The sequence below is a fragment of the Cetorhinus maximus genome, chromosome 10 (genome assembly GCF_964194155.1).
Source record: "Cetorhinus maximus chromosome 10, sCetMax3.hap1.1, whole genome shotgun sequence".
Classification (NCBI taxonomy): domain Eukaryota; kingdom Metazoa; phylum Chordata; class Chondrichthyes; order Lamniformes; family Cetorhinidae; genus Cetorhinus; species Cetorhinus maximus.
The window spans coordinates 54665640-54683869 of NC_135888.1; the positions used below are offsets into that span (position 1 = coordinate 54665640).

The window sequence follows — 18230 nt, forward strand, 5'->3', positions numbered from 1 at the left end:
GGGATGCATAGGAACAGTAGCATAGTGGTAATGTTACTGGGCTTGTAATCCAGGGGCCTGGACTAATGCTGCAAAGACATGGGTTCACATTCCACCATGACAGCTGGGGAATTTAAATCAATTAAATATAAAATCTGGAATACAAAGCTAATCTCAATAGTGATTATCAAGAAACTACTGGATTGTCATAAAAACCCATCTGGTTCACTAAAGTGCTTCAAGGAAGGAAACCTGACATCCTCACCCAGTCTGGCCTACATGTGTCACCAGATCCACAGCAATGGGCTGAGTAATACGGGGAGGCGGATGGCTTGCCCCGCCACCCCCAGAAGTAAAATCAATATGGAGCCGACCTGCCCTACAGCTTTACTGCGCTGCAGGCAGGCTTAACAAGGACACTGTAGGATTTCGCGGAATCTGCTGACAAATCAGATTGGCCAACAGATCCATCAGTCCCAACAACGCTAAGGGTGCATTAATGACCACTGCCGGGAACGCAAGAAGAAGACGGAGAAGGCCCACGGCTCCCCGAAGCCGGTAAGTCCAGGACTTGGCCAGGGAAGGTTTTGGCTGATCAAGAATGGGGGGGGTGGGGTGGGGGGGGTGGGTTTAAGACTGGGACTGCCCCATGATCTGCAAAGGGCAGCCCCTAAAAATCAAACCCTCCCCCACCCCCGGACTTCCTGCCTTTGAAGGTACCATTTAAAAAATCGGGCTGTCCGCTCCTGACCGGCTGCCAAAGCCAAACGTTTTAAGGCGTGGGCAACATATTTTCAGGATCAATTGGTTTGGTATCAAGCCTGATTGATCCTTGATTACCTATTTGCATATGGTGGCTGGGCTGCCGATATTTGACACCCGCCCATCTGCCTTATTATGGGGATGAGCTTGGGAATGGGTGGAAGGTCGTGGGTTTGGCACCCACCCTATTTTACATGCTGCCCCCCCAGAAACACACCCGGCAGGGACACGTAAAATGCAGTCCAATGTGGTTGGCTCTTAACTGTCCCCTGAAATGGCTAAGGAAGCCACTCAGTTCTAGCAACCCACTCCAAAGAAAGTTGACTAAGAATAAAATTTGGATGGACCACCTACCATCAACCTAGGCATCAGAAACGGCAAAGGCTGACTCTTCCCAATCCTCCTCATTAACAACTTGGGCCAAAATTAGGAGAGCTGTCCCACATACTAGTCAAGCAACAGGATGACATAGTCATACTCACCAAATCTTACCTTACAGCCATCCCTCCAACACCATCTCTGGGTATGTCATGTCCCATCAGCAGGAAAGACCCACTAGTGGTGGTACAGTGGTATACACATGGAAAGGAGGGACCCTGGGAGTCTTCAACATTGATTCCCAAGATGTCTTATGGCATCAGATCAAATATTGGCAAGGAAACCTCCTGCTGATTACCAGCTACCACTCAACCTCAACTGATGAACAACTTGGAAGAAGCACTGAGGGTAGCTGAGGGAGGAATCTCCAGGCTAACCTCACTGTGAAAGTCAGCTTAGGGTTTAGAAGTTACCAAGCTGGAAAAGGAAAAAAGATGCAGCCCTTCAGGAGTGGAGAATAGCTTTGGACTGGTTCTAGGAGAATCACCTGTCCACTTAAGGGAGAGAGTAAAGTGTGACCATAGCATGGGATTGCCAATCGTATTAAAAGTTACATAGAGGATCTTTTCTGTAGTTTAATGCAAAAGTTGTTGACTGAATAGCGTTTAGACGACGCTGCTTCAAGTTTGTTACTAGATGTTCAATGGCATTACCATCACTGAACCCCCACTATCCACATCCTGAGCGTTACCATTGACCAGAAACTGAACTGGACTAGCCATATAAATATGGTGGCCACCAGGGTCGGTCAAAAGCTGGGAATTCTGTGGAGAGTAATTCACCTCCTGATTCCCCAAAGCCTGTCCACCATCTACAAGGCACAAGCCAGGAGTGTAATGGAATACTCCCCACTTACCTGGATGAGTGCAACTCCCACAACACTCAAGAAGCTTGACACCAACCAGGGCAAAGCAGCCCGCTTGATTAGCACCACATCCGCAAATATTCACTCCTTCCACCACTGATGCACAGTGGCAGCAGTGTGTACCATCTGCAAGATCCATTGCAGGAATTCACCAAGGCTCCTTCGACAGCACCTTCCAAACCCATGACCACTACCATCTAGAAGGATGAGGGCAGCAGATAGATGGGAACACCACCACCTGGAAGTTCCCCTCCAAGTCACTCACCATCCTGATTTGGAAATATATTGCCGTTCCTTCACTGTCGCTGGGTCAAAATCCTGGAACCCCCTCCCTAACAGCACTGTGGGTGTAGCTACACCACATAGACTGCAGCGGTTCAAGAAGGGGGCTCACCACCACCTTCTCAAGGGCAATGAGGGATGGGCAATAAAAGCTGGCCCAGCCAGCAAAGCCCACATTCCGTAAAACAGTAAAAGTCGTAAAACTTGAAATCATGTGTGATCCTTTAAGTCATTGAAAATTCAACTATCTTTTAAAAGTTATCAGTCTGTACAGGGTTTAGTAACAGGCTCTGTGCGCCATCAGCAGCAGCAGAATTGTATTCAACCACAACCTGTAACCTCACCCCATGTTCCACCATTACACCAAACCAATCCTGGTTCAATGAGGACAGCATGCCAGGAGCAGCACCAGCCATACCTAAAACTAAGATACCAACCTGGTGAAGCTGGAATGCAGGACTACATGCATGCTAAACAATAGAAGCAGCATACTGTAGACAGAGCTAAGTGATCCCAGAAACAGTAGATCAGATCAAAGCTCTGCCGTCCTGCCACATCCAGTTGGGAAAGGTGGTGGGCAGTTAAATAATGAATGGGAGGAGGAGACTCCTCAGACATCCCCATCCTCAGTGATGGGGGAGCCCAGCACATCAGTGCAAGAAACCAAGATGAAGCATTTGCAACCATCTTCAGTCAGAAGTGCCGAGTGGATGAGCCATCCGTGCCTACCCCTGAGGTCTCCACCATCATGGCTGCCAGTCTTCAGCCAATTTGATTCACTCTGCATGATATCAAGAAATGGCTGAAGTCACTAGATACAGCAAAATGCCCTGCCCTCATCCCAGCAGTAGCCCTGAAGATTTGTGCCTCCAGAACTAGCTGCGCCTCTAGCCAAGCTCTTCCAGTAAGGCTACGACTTTGGCACCTACCCGATAAACTTGAAAATTGCTTAGGTATGTCCTGTCCACAGAAAGCAGGAAAAATCCAATCCAACCTATTATTGCCCTGACAGTCCGCTCTCAATCATCAGCAAAGTATGGAAGCTGTTATCGACAGTGCTATCAATATGGTAGCCGCTGTTGGAAGCCACTGTATTGTGCTGGTATTGCGCAGCACAGGGATGAATTCATCTCATACAGTGTGACATCATTAAGTATGGAGCTTCATCGGACTTCAAGAGACAGTGACAGTGAGGTGGGTGGGGAGATTATGAAAACCAACCTGTTTTCTGTGTGCCAGTCACTTTGAGGCTGATGCAGATGGGGAAAGGAAGGAGTACAGGTCATCTACTGGGGCTTCACTGAGGAAAATGTACTAAGGCACAAAATGCCAGACATAAAGATGGACCAGCTGAAAGCCAGACGTCTGGCCACACGTACACAGCAATAACTTGCTCATCGATGCTTGATTGGCACCTCATCCTTGACCACAGTCAATCCCTGCACCACCAATGCACAGTGGCAGTCATGTGTACCCTCTACAAGATGCACTGCAGCATTTCTCAATCCTCCTTCCAAACCTGCAACCTCTACCTAGAAGAACAAGGGCAGCAGATGCACACGAACACCACCACCTGAAAGTTCCCCTCCAAGTCACTCATCATCCTGATTTGGAAATATATCACAGTTCCTTCATTGTCGCTGGGTCAAAATCCTGGAACTCCCTCCCTAACAGCACTGTGGGTGGACCTACACCACACAAACTGCAGCGGTTTAAGAATTTATTTTTTATTTGATCACAGGACCTGTGTGTCGCTGGCTAGGCTAGCATTTAATGTCCATCCCTAATTTTAACTCGTTCAGAGGACATTTAAGAGTCAGCCACATTATTGCAGATTCGTAGGCCAGACCAGGTAAGGACAGCAGATTTCCTTCTCTAAAGGGAACACATAAGTGAACCAGATGGGTTTTTACAACAATCGGCAATGGTTTCATGGTCATCATTGGACTTAATTCCAGATTTTTATTGAATTCAAATTCCACCATATGTCATGGCAGGATTCGAACAAGGGTCCCCAGAGCATTATCCTGGGTCTCTGGATTACCAGTCCAGTGACAATACCACTATACCACCTCCTCCCTGAATGAATAAAAAGAAAGAGCAGATGGTGAAGAACTTGCTCAGATGTGGAAGAAGTACTCAAGTCTTGGACCTAACTGTAGCCTTGAAGAGTTAAGAATTGTTAAGGGGAAATGAACTGTTTGGCACCAGTTCAGGGAACATTTTTTTTATTATAATTTTCTGACTGAGTGCTACCATCTGAGCCAAGCTGGCAATAATACTCATGTATCTGTCGAGATGCTGAGATTCACTATCAGATCCACAGAGGATACAATTAAAAGACTTCTGCTGTGTGATGGCCAACATTATTGCTTTTGAATATCCTGTTTTTTATGTCCTGTTCTCCATTTCGCATGGATGAACATTCACTAATTATACAAGTGCTGTTGTATTTAAAGAAGACACTAGATTTCTTTTTGATTTTTCTTCAATGAAACGGCTTCCAGGATGATGAGTTTTAAAAAGAGAAATAGCAGTGTGTGGCATTTGTTTTCAGCACATTGCCTACAAAGCCCAGGGTTGTGTGATCAACCAAAAACAAATTTATTTGTCTCTGCAATTTTTGATGTTCCTGTGAATTTAAACTCACTGTAATTTCCGCTTATGCTAATTATAGGATACTTTCATGAGGTGACATTGTCACATTTCACTGCTGTGCAGTTAGGAAACTTTCATTGTTACTGGAGTTAGTGCATTGAGGAATGCTACTTGTAAAAATGTCATCTGTTAGAATCACATCAAAATTACAACATGGAAGCATCATGCTTGGCCCAACCAATCTCTTCTCACAGTCAGAACATTTAGGCAGTCTCTTATCAGTGTGAACTTGTTGGTGTGACAAAAGATGCAAAAAAGAATTAAATTGTTTCCCACATCCAATACAGGTGAACAGCGTTTCTCCAATGTGAACTCGCTGGTGTCTCAGGAGATTGGATGACTGAGTGAATCATAGGTGTTTATTCTCCACATGAGCGGTTGTCCTAATCCCATGTACCTATCCTGTTCCCATGTCCTAATATCTTCTTTTCCTTCAAGCATTTGTCTAACCTATCGTAAATGTTCACATGACATCTTCTTCAATCAGTAATCCTGTAATGCATTCCACGACTTCACAACTCTCTGTAAAGCTATTCTACTGCTCTCTGTTTTAATTTTTTACATGTAATTTATATTTATATCCCCTTGTTGTAGCCACCTTAATTACTGGATACAGTCATTTTCTAATTACCCTGTCCCATCCCTTTCTAGTTTTGCTCACATCTATCAAATTACTTCATTTCTTCTGTTTTAATGAAAACAGCCCAATTTTGCAACTCTTTCTTTGTATTTTCTTGTACCAAGCAGAATCCAAGTAAATCTGAGCTGTACCCTCTCTACTACCTCAACATTCTATCGTAGTGTAGAGGCCAAAACTCCAACTGTGGCCTTAGCAAAAATTTTATACAAATTCATTGTTGCATCTCAACTTTTATATTCTTTACTTCTTGCGAAAAAACCTAGTATTTCAGAAGTTTTTTATCAGCCTGATCCACTTGAGCTGCTACTTTTACTGTTTGTGAACCTGAACCATTAAATTCCTTCGCCCTTCCAGCTCACCCATCCTTCACCCATTGAGTATAATGATCGTTTAATTTTTAAAACTAAAATGTACCAGTTCACACCCACTGAAATTGAATTCCAACTGCAATTGTTTCGCCCATCCCACCATCTTATCAGTATCCCCTTGCAACTTCCTCTGACCCTCAGAATATTTACTGTAAGTCCTATTTTAGTACCATCTGCAAATTTGGAGAACGGTCCCTTTAGCTTTATATCCAAATCATTGATGCATGAAATGAACAGAAGTGGTCCCAGAATAGAAACCTGTGGAAAACTGCTTTAGACTGCCATCTACTCTGAGAAACTGCCCTTCTACTTTCTGTTTCCTCTCTTCCAACCAGTTTTTCATCTAACCGTTGCCCAATCCATACCCCTTATATTCTTCAATGCAATTAGAGAGAATTTTTTCTTTTTCTCTTTGTTCTGCCTCTCCCAGGAGACAGTGTTTCTGGAGAGGTAGGTGGCTAGTAGGTGAGGAGGGTGGTGACATGCCACATCAATTGTAGAGGGCATTTACAAGGAACAGAGCTTGAAGGAGCAACATGCTCTAGGAGCAGGTTATACAGGCAGAATAAATAATTAAAGGTTGGTCCTTATGTGCAGCAGCTCCTGTATTTCTCATGTAGACATGAACACCTGGTTAAAGCACTGCTAACTGCTATAGTCATGATCTTTTAGCCGACTGAGAGTCTGGCCATATGCCTCCAGTGTTGTGGAGGGTACCCTAAAGGAATATTAAGTGCCAGAGCTCATCTTTGTGTGGTTTTACTAGCATTTTCATTTAAATCAATAGGACTCACCAAAATTTCAGCAAACAGATTCTTGAAATCCATTTTTTTAAAGATATTGCAAAGGGAACTTAAATGTATTTAAATTGAAATTGATCACCTTTATCTCCAATATGTCGTCATTCTTGGTCTGCACGTTGGAAGATCAAAGTCAACATTCACTTTCTTAATACTGACTATAAATTCTCGTGGGATTTCTGTCTGAAGGAAACTTCACATTGAGAAAGGAATTATTTCTGTCTAAATTGTGTTTTTAGCTATTTTGTGCAATACATTCAGAATTCAGACAATTCCAGAAGATGCTGGAAACGCACAGCAGACCAGTCACACCTTTGGGAGAAAGGTTGATGGCCTGAATTTTAAGAATGGCGGGGGACGCATCCCCACCAACTCCACTGCCCTGCAGCTATTTTATGCTCAAATGAGCGCTGATTCGCAGTAGACGGGACCACCACCCCTCACTGCAGCTCTTCAGTCCCTGCAGCAGTGGTGTTCCAGTGACCGGAAGAGGAATTGCACGGAGCTGCCTGAGACTAGTTCCAGGAACCAGAGACCCAGGTAAGTGTCAGGGTCCCAGGGCAGGAAAGGTAATGAAGACCTAGGGGTTTACTGGGGGGTGATCTGGGCCTCAGAGGGTAGGCCAGGGTTTAGGGGTGTGGTGGGAGGGAAGCCCTGGGTCGCTGGGTCTTCAGGGGAGGGCACCCCAGTCAGAAGGGGCTTCTGATGGAGGCGCCTCCCCCCCCACTTCCCGCCCAAGACCCAAGACCTAACTTTGTTTATTTTCGGGTTTCCTTCATTGAGCTTCAAGCCGCCGCTAGCCTAAAAATTGAGGCTGGGCAGGAAACAGCCCTTAAGTGGCCATTAATTGGCCACTCCAAGGGCCTTAATTGCGGCTATGGGCAGCTTTCCATCCAAGGACTTTCCCACTCTAGTATAAAATCGCTGAGAGGTTGGGGTGTGCGGGAATCCAGAGGGAATCCTGTCCCTGCAATTTTATGTCTCCACCGCTCCCCCCGACCCCCCGTCTAAAAAGCTGCTGGAGGGAAGTGTAAAATTCTGGCCAATGTTTTGGGTGGTGCTGCACTGTTGGAACTGTTCAGACAAAGGGGCTTGTGGGGGAAATGAAAAGCCATGCAAGGAGTGGTGTGGAATTTGACTTCAAGGAGACCAAACACCATAATTAACCAACTTAATTCTTTCATATGATGCTGTACCTGGACACTGCATTTTCCCTTTTTACTGTATTTCAGATTTCCAGGAATCAGTTTCTCTCTTATTTCTAGGTTAATCTGTAACTGTACCCAACATTTCAGTGAGCTAACCCCTTCTCATTCAATCCCATGTAAAAACGAGTTGTATATAAAATTCCAAAGGACCAACCCCTTTCCATTCATACTTACATAGAATTCAAAACAGCCAACTCTCTTCCATTCTTCCTTATAGTTTAGATTACAGAGGAGGACACCCTTTATTCACTCTTTTATGGATCTCTGACAAAGCAACCTGTTTTGGATTGGATAAAATTCAAATTATACAAATCCCTTCCAATTACCCCTATGGCGTACAATTTCAAAGAAAGAAGCTCAATCTACTTGGTCCTTATTACATTTTTGCATTTTAGACAAGTTCAGTTTCACAGACCATAAGCAAACCTGCGCATTCTACCAAAACAATAACATCATATATTTATATTTATACAGCACCTTTAATGTAGTAAAATATCCCAAGATGCTTCACAGAAGTGTTATCAAACAAAATTTGAAACTGAGTCATCCTTACAAGATATTAGTGGGCATGGTACCCACAGCATAGTACCCAATTTTATGAGTCTCCTGCCCACATGCTAACCTGCCCCTGGGGAACCATAAAATCTAACACGCAGAATCTTATAGCATGGAAAGGAGACCATTCAGCCCATCATGCTTGAGTCAGTTCTTTGAAAGAACTAATCACTTGGTCACATTCTCTGCCCTTTCCCCAAACCCCTGCATTTTTTTCCTTTTCGGGTATATATTCAATTTTGATTTGAAAATTCCAATTGAAACTGCAACACCTTTTCTGGCTGGGCATTCCAGACCATGACAACCCATTGTAGCAAAACCAATCTTTCTCATCTTCCTTCTGATGCTTCTGCCAATTGCCTATTACATAGAATCTTAAAAACCCAACTTAGTACAAATCACTCCCATTAGACTGAATTCCAGGGGGCCACACCACTTCTCATTGACTCCCATACTATTGGAATCCCTGTGGACCAAGCAATCTACCGTTATCATTATATGCTGTTTCAGTAGACTAAACTCCTTGTAATCCATTTGCATTATATAGAATTCTATTCCGCTTTCTATTCACTCTTATTGTGTAGAATTTCTAATCAGAGTGAGTGTGTTTCCAGCTATCTTATTTAATGTTATAGCAGTAAAAGCAATATATCCACTCTATTGTAAAAATTTACCTCGAGAGATATTGATAGATTTAAAATTCTAATAATTTTGTGTCAAACATGTTTTCACTGTTAAATGCTTTCCTGTTGTGTGACTGAATTACTCAATGAATTATTAAATGGGCTGTGGTAGAGACGTTTGCAAATTGACCATTATTATCTGTAGTTTAAAGAAATCACGACCTGAGAGTAGCTATGCATTTATCAGGATTTGGTAATTTTCTTTGGTTCCTAAAGTTTTTTTCATTGGAAATCGCTTTCTTGTCCTTTTATACTTTACTTTTAATATGACAGCTACGTAACATCAGTTCTGCGCTAGAGAGAGCAGCTGAAGCTGGTTTGCTCTTCATTCATGCCGTTGGCGGACTTCTGTCAGGATTGGGAACAAAGAAAGTACTGCTTAATTTGTCCATTTTTGGTGTGGCAATGTCACTGCAGCCTGGCTGAAATGTTGACCCTTTTAACAGACCAGATGTCAGCTGCTCTGCCACAGTGCAAGCATCAGAACTGATAAACCACCTTATTGTATGAATGATGAATCATGGGCATCAGTTTGTTGTATGATCTGCCAATCTCTGTCAATGAGTGAATTTAATCTATATGATGGTAATATTTTAAAAATGACAGAACCTTGCCAATGGAACTTTTGGGATTGGGACCTGGACAAGTAAATTATTTTTCACTTTAATCTCTTAACAGTAAACACTCCTGGGGTTGGTAGAGAAAATCCTTCATGTTGAGTGCTCCCTTTTAGAATATTCAATTATTAATAACATTGGTCTCTTGTACTCAGCATAAATATGATTAGAATTAGCACTAATCATGTCATATTGAGCGCCTCTTATGTCAGCTATTCAGTAGAGCAATACCTGACATCATCTCCCGAGGTCACAGGCAACTTTGACCTTTCTCCTCATGCATAGTTTTTCTGCCGTCTCGGAAGCTCTCCTGAATTGATTTAAAACTTTGACTCTTCCCTTTATGAGGCAGTAAAATTGATAATTATTCAGATGGGAACTGAACGTTGAGTGAAAAATCAATGCCACCAGCTCTCTGTTGTGTATAAAATTACTTCTGAGATGCTGGATGGAATGGATGTCCAAGATAAAAGCAGCAGGCAGGGGATCATGGAGAGAATTAGATGGACAGCATTGAAAGCCTTGGGGGCAGCTTTTCAGTGGGTGGGAGCAGGCCGGCAGGGGGTCATTACCAGTAATGATATGACTCATTGATCATATGTTTATATTACCTTGCCATCAGGATATAAATCTCAGAAGTATGGAGATGTAAGCCAGACTGAACACTGCACCAACGGGGTGGGATATTAGATTATTCTCATTTTCACACTGAGATTAAAAAATAATGTTATTGATTGTTCATTGGTTATTCATCAAATATGTTTTTAAAGACAATTAGACCTTAATGAACACAATGGCTGCTAATAGCCACCGGTTCATCTTTCAGTGTGTTGATAAGTAATATTTGAGTATTAAAAAGAATGGCTTGTGAATTGTTTAATAGCTTTGAGTAATGAGACTCTAATGACTAATAGGATGCAGTTTACTGAGGATGTGTCAACTCCTTAAAAGCCCCAGTGTCTGAGCCACACAGATATAGATGGTCCCAGGCTCCGCTGAATTAGCTGATCTTGGCTGGAGCCGTAACAGGGTACACTGCAGTTGGCCTCAATGCCCTGAGCTAGGAAAGGGAAAAGTAAACAAGCGTGAACAGCTTATGAGGATAGGATCAGGCTCAGCTGTGATATAAATGAGCAATTTTAAAGATTCATGTGGGGAAGTGTGATGTCACCCAAGTCAGAATATATTTCAAATGGTGAAAGACCAGGAGCTGTGAAAGAGCAAAGGGATTTCGTTGTTCAAATACACAAGTTGATAAAATCTAGTGAATTTGTACACATGTAATCAAACAGGCTAATGCAATGGTGGCCTTTATCTCAAGTTAGAATACAAAAGTCAGACCCTATCTGAAGGACTGCATTCAGTTCTAAGCACCAGGCCTCCAGAAGAATATATTAGCTTTGGAGGGGATACAGCACAGATTCACCTGAATGGTACAAAGGCTAGAAGATTAAATTACGATGACAGTTTGATTAAACATGAATTGTATTTCATTTTGTTTAGAAGATTGAGAGTGATCTAATTGAAATGTTTAAAATTATAAAGGAATTTGATAGGATAGATACAAAAAACTACTTTCTTTGGTAAGGAAATCCAGACAAGTAGGCACAACCTTAAAATTAGAGCAAGGCAAGTTAGGAATCAGGAAACACTTTTTTCACACAAAGGTACTGATAATCTGGAACACTCTGTCTAAAAGACTGTTGGGTCAATTGAAAGTTTCTAGACAGGTGGATAGATTTTTTTTGTTTACGAAGGTAATCAAACAACATGGAGTAAATAGAAGAAGTTAAAAGTTATACTGCAGCTAAACAAAACCCTGGTAAGATCACACCTGGAGTACTGTGAGCAGTTCTGGGCACTACACCTTAAGAAGGATAGATTGACCTTGAACGGAGTGCCGAATGATATCTGGATTCCACAGGTTTGATTATGAGGAGAAATTATCAAACTTGGATTGTATTTCCTGGTATTTAGAAGGATAAAGAAGATTGATCAAAATTTTCCAGCTATTAAGGGGAAGAGATAGGATAGATATTTCTGCTGGTTGGAGAGTCTAGGACCTATTGGCCAGAGCCTAGAAAATAGAGCCAGACCTTTCAGGAATGAAATTAGGAAACACTTCTACACGCAGAGGGCGGTAGAAGTTTGGAACTCTCCTCTTCAAACAGCAATGGATGCTAGATCAATTGCTAATTTTTAAACTGAGATTGGTAGATTTTTGTTAACCAAAATATATTAAAGGATATGGGGCAAAGGAAGGTACATAAAGTTAGGTCACAGATCAGCAAAGGATCTCACTGAATGGTGGAATGGGCTCGAGGGCAAAATGGTCTGCTCCTATTTGAGAGCAAATGGAGTTGAGGTACAGATCTAAGTGAGAGGTGGAACAGGCACAAACAGCTGAATAACCTACTCCTGTTCCTATGGTTGAGAGCAAAAGAAGAGATGGCGAAAGGGCGAAAGGAAAGAATATAGAAGCATACAGCATATTGACAAAAGAGAGAAGCTTTTGAAACCTTTTAAAAAAGGATTAATAGCTTGGATTAATTTTGTGATTTGCTTTCTATTCAATACTTTTTTAAATCAATTATATAAAAGGAAGATTTGCATTTATATAGTGTTTTGCAGAAATTTCCCAAAGCACTTTATGGTCAATGAATTATTTTAAAGCTGTTGCTATGTGAGCAGACATGGTGGCTAATCTCTGCACACCAAAGTCCACAGGTAGCAGTGATATAAATGACCAGTTAATTTTTTTTAGTGATTATTCTTATGGGAGGAATATTGTCCAGGACACCAGGTAAACTCCCTGCTCTTCTTCAATTACTACAAGCGCCACCAAAGGATCCACGGGAAAAGCTTTTGCTTTAATATCCGACCCAAACAGTAGCAATATTTCCTGAATACAGCATACCTCAATAATGTATTCATGTCCTGAAGTGGAACTTGAATGTTCAACCTTCCGACTCAGATGGGGATTTCTACTAACCAAACCAATGTGACAAGTGTGCTAATGAATCCTTAGTTCTACTATTTCTGGATTTACAAGTGTTTGTTATAATTATCTAGTACGTGTGGAATCAAAAATCCAGCAGAGTGAAACTGAGCTGTCAGGGATCAGAAGTGACACGATCTAGTGTATGGACAGCCTTCCTTAGAGTCAGGGCTTAGAGGAAGACAGATGCTTGTGTTAAGCTGCACTCAGATTGTTGGTCCTCAGATGTGCAATCTGGGCTGTAAAGTATCAGCGTGAATCAAAATGTTGGAGATGTTTAAGATGCAAAGATGTGTTTCAGGCCTTCTATGAAGAAATTGTTGGAATACTTAAGAAGGTAGGTCTATGTGACCATTGGCTGGTCAATTCCCGTTGCAGGTGGGACCAGAAAATCCCAGTCTAAGTTCATGTTGTACTATGAATTATTCATTGTATTATGTGCTGCTATATTATTAATGACCAATAGTTCTTGTGAACAGGAATCCAAGCTGATTGTTGCAACCTCCTTCGCCCAATTTTAACATTCCCATCTTCATTTAATGTGATCAGTCAAAGCAAGCCTAGTACTATGACAGCTCTTACTCCGTGACTAAGTGCGTCATCCGTGCTCTTGTGAAGTATTTTTCTCCCTTTCCCTTTTATAAAGCTGCTTCTTTCAAGTTTTAGTTCTGAAATATGAATGTGTAAATCCTTGGTTTTACATGAATATGGAATTAGGATATTGCATTGAGTGTATTTTAATAACTGCTGAGCTATCCTTTGGCACTGATTCACTGTAGCTATACTGCAATGGGAAATCACACTAATACTGCAGCCTGCACTGTAAGCATAAAGGACTGCAGGAAATCCTAGTCCTGTAGTACGTCTAGTGCTTGATATGTGGGTTTTCCAGCTGGTGTTATGGTTTTACCAACTTGGACAGACCTGACTTGATTTTCAGGCCAGTCCAAAGTTGCAGCTCCTCCTGTTGCTATTGGAGCTTCACAAAGACTTTATTAGGATACACACATCATCTGTGATGCCCTGTCAAGAGTTGAAACCTCAATCATGGAATCTTACAGCACAGAAGGAGGCCATTCAGCATATGATGCTTGTGCCAGCTCTTTTATAAGACCTATCCAGTTAGTCCCACATCCCTACTCCTTTCCTGTAGCTCTGCCCCTTTGCAGCTTTCAATACAGTTGTCCATGCCATCCTCCTCAAATTCCTGTCTTCCATTGTTCACATTTGTGGCAGTGTACTTTCATGGTTTGAATTCTATCTCTACCAATGTAGCTAGTGCACCTGCTGCAGATATTACTACTCCTGTGCTGATGTGGTTTCATCCATTGTGCCCAAGGTTCTATCTTTGGCTTTTTCCTAACCCTCATATAAAACATTTGTAAAGCACCTTTAAAATAAAAGTGTCCTAGGTTCTCTACAGACAGCTTATAAGAAAATAAAAGTCAGACCAGGAAAGAAGCAATTAACAGATGTGACTGAAATCTTGGTCAAAGAGATAGATTTGAGGACATTTTCAAAGAAGGCAGGTGGAGAGATTTAGGGAGGAAATTTCAGAGGACAGAACCCAGGCAGCTGAAAACAAAGGGATAGGGGAACACAGTGAAGGTTAGAATCAGAGAAGCTGGGTGTTTGAGGGAGGATGTAGTGCTGGAGGAAGTTGCAGAAATGGGGTGGGGATTGGCTATAGATTTAAAGATAAAGGCAAGAATTTTAAATTTAAGGTGCTGAGGGATAGGGAAGCAGCCTACATCATTGAGTACAAAGGTGATGGTGATCAGGATATATTATGCAGGACAAGAGAGTGTAAGAAATGAAGGCCACCAAGGATGATGTTATAGCAGTCTAGCGTGGAGGTGCTAAAGGCATGTATGAGGGGTTCAGCATCAGAGGGACTGAGGTAAGGTGCAGGCAGGTATTGTTGCAAAGATGGAAGTAGACGATGTCCATGATGAGGATGACCCAGAGTCTGAAACTCAGCTCAGGATCTAACATGACGTCAAGATTGTAAACTGGTTAGGTTGGGGAGCTGGGTGGAATCTAGCAGGTGATGGACATTCCATTAACAGCCCCTGTTACATCCAGATCAATTTTTCCAAACGTGTCCTATCTCGTGCTTTGAGTGTTCTATCCTGCACTTTGTGTGTTCAACAACAATCTATATTTCCTATGTCCCTATTTCTATAGTGGCATTAACATCATGAAACATCTCAAGGCACCTCACAGGAGCGTTATAAAACAAAGTACAACACTGAGCCACATAAAGAGATATGAGATCAGATAACCAAAAGCTTGATCAAACAGGTAGGTTTTAATACGTGTTTTAAAGGAGGAAAGCAAGGTAGAGAGACAAAGAGCAGTAGGGAGGAAATTCCATAGCTCTGGGCCTAGAGAACTGAAGGCACAGCCACTAATGGTGAAGCAATTATAGTTGGGAATACACAAGGTGCCAGAATTAGAGGAGCAAAGATATCTCAGAGGGTTGTGGAGTTGGAGGAGAGGAAGGGCAAGACCATGGAAGGATTTGAAAACAGGGATGAAAACAAGATGTTACTTGACTGAGAGCGAATGTAGATCAACAAGTACAGGAGTGAGACAAGGGCAAAGTTGAGCAATTTTTTTCTCTCAGAGGGTCGTGAGTCTTTGGAACTCTCTTCCTGAAAAAAGGCGGTGGAAGCAGAGTCTTTGAATATTTTTAAGACAGGGGCTGATAGATTATTGATAAGCAAGAGAATGAAAGATTATCGTGGGTATACAGGAATGTGGAGTGGAGGTTACAATCAGATCAGCCATGACCTTATTGAATGGTGAAGCAGGCTCGAGGGGCCTGCTTCACCATTCAATAAGATCACTCATGCTCCTATTTCATATGGTCATATGTAATTTTATGGAGGTGGGAATAGTCAGTCTTAGAGAGGTGGCACAAATATTAGGTCGGAAGCTCTTCTCAGGATTAAATGTGACACCAAGGTTGCAAACAGACTGGCTTAATCTCAGACTGTTTATTAAGATCTACAATTTTTTCTGCCCTGGGTTTTGTTCCCTGCTACTTCAGAAGTCTGGCAAGCAGTCACACTACATTATAGATTACTTGAAGAGTCACCAGCATTGACTCTGACCTAACAAGTTTTGACTCAACTAGAGTTAGGGAGTTTTGCTGTTTCTGGAAGTTGTATCTTGGGAATAAAACCATGGTTGAGTGATTGGTATAATATTTTAGAGGATATCATCAGCTTGCTCAATTAACAGGGACCTCAGGATTTCAGCTCCTGCACTGAGCCTTCACCAATAGGAACACCTGACATCTATTGTTGACAAACAGCGTCTGAAAGGCAGATTAACATTTCAACAATAGACTCTTAATCTAAAATTCAGGTTATGAGTTTGGAACTCATATTTTGCATCTGAAGAAAATGTAAATGTAGCAGCAGTGTGATAGCCAGCTGGGTTGATGGAGAATATTTCATGGCTATCATTTTGTGTGATTGGAACTTAATGGACAACACAGAGTTGCAAGATCCCAGATACATTACAAATGTTCAGATCCATAAATTTAGTAATAATAGCTCCTTATCTCCTGAAGGTTTTAACTCATGACCTGGCACAAAGCCACAGCCGAGCCAGATCCCGCACTTGTCTACAATCCACACCTGCACTTTATAATCTGTAAACAGGACCGGATGTTCAACACTCTAAACTGAGCTCTACGGAGTTCATGAATCAAACCTGCACCTGTATTCCTATCTCACAAAGCTCTAGGCCAAGAGAAATAAGGATGGAAATTTGTCCCTATATTCTTATCCTTTTATACTGAAAAGGCCTAATTAGTTTTAAGCATCTTTTCAGTCATTTCTGAGAAAACAAAGATATCCTTGTCACAGTCCAATGAGAATAACTGATGCGTACCACTGCTGTCACATGTTGTGGCCTGCACCAATATTAGTAGTCACTCACAATCTTAGATGATTAAGAAAGAACGAACTTGTACTTACATATAGCACCTTTCACAATCTCAAGATGTTCCAAAGTGCTTCACGTCAATGAAGTATGTAAATATGTAGTTACTGTTGTAATGGAGGAAACTCAGCAACCAGTTTTCACACAGCAAAATCCTACTAACTGCAATTAAGTAATAACAACATAATCTATTTTAGTGATGTTAGTTTTGGGACAAATATTGACCAGGGTACCAGGAGAAATCTTCTGTGCCATGTGCCAAGGCAGCCAGGGTCTTGATTAAGACCTTAATGGAAAGATGTCACATTTGACAGTGCAGCACTGTCTCAGTATTCCATTCATTACATGCTTAAGTTTTCAAAATGATCAGAATCTACAGTCCTTTGACTCGTGTGAGGGTACTTCTAACTAAGCAAAAGCTGACACATTATTTGCAAACATGTGGGAATCATATTTAACAGTAAGAGTTGAAATAGAAGGCATTAGCTTTAGAGTCATCTATATAAATATGTAGGCTATCATATGTATATACATGGATACTTTCTTGAGGCTTTTGTCTGGCTCCTGATTTCCACTGTTCCAGCATTGGTGGCTGTCTAGTGCCTTAAGTAGTAGAATTCCCTCCCTAAAACTCACTGCCACTATATCTCTCTGTCCTTCTCTAAGAGGCTCCTTAAAACATACCTCTTTGACCAAGCTTTTAGTCACCTGCACTAATATCTCTTTAGCAAAAGCACAAATTGCTAGAAATACTCAGTGGATTACATGGCACCTGCGGAGAGTGATATCCATATTTAATGTTTCAAGGCAATGACCTTTCATCAAAACTGGAAGAATTTCTGATGAAAGGTCATCAAACAGAAGCACAAACTTGTTTCTTTCTCCACAGATGCTGCCTGGCTTGCTGAGTGTTCCCAGCATTTTAAGCCTCTGCTTCAGATTTCCAGCATCTGGAAAATTTTGCTTTTGTTCTGATATCTTCTTTTGTGCCTCTGTCAAATTGTGTCGATTATGCTCCTATAAAGTGCCTTGGGATGTTTTGCTACGTTGTAGTGCTTTGTAAGTGCGAGTTGTTGTTTAAAGCTAAAGTTTTAACCATGGATGCAGAGTGTTCTCCACACATTATAGAAGCTAAGGGGTGCTGCAATCTCAGACCACCCTGACCTCACTGGGACAATCACAAAGCAGGATACCAGAGAGAGAAGCTTCATCACTGCAGGATCCCAAAAGGAAATGGGTGTTTAGAAAAATGAAATCAAAGTAAATTTTGATAAGCCTTGGTCAACATTCCTTCTAATTTCCCTGTGTCGTGCACAGCTCATTTGTTGCACTGCATGGTCGTTTTAAGAATGCCACGCAACCACTCACGCCCACATCTTAAAGGAAACGCTTCTTGTGGCACCGCCTGTTTGTCCCCTGCACAGTAAATTTTGGACTGCTGCACAGCCGCACAACTGGGAAATTTAGAGGGAACATTGGT

At 41.9% G+C, this 18230-nt stretch overlaps 1 protein-coding gene across 1 annotated transcript in view; it reads left to right on the plus strand.

Annotated features, from left to right (window-relative positions):
- Window positions 1-18230, plus strand: part of LOC144685323 (ran-binding protein 17-like) — a 947082-nt gene that overhangs the window by 817160 nt on the left and 111692 nt on the right. The window lies entirely within an intron of this gene.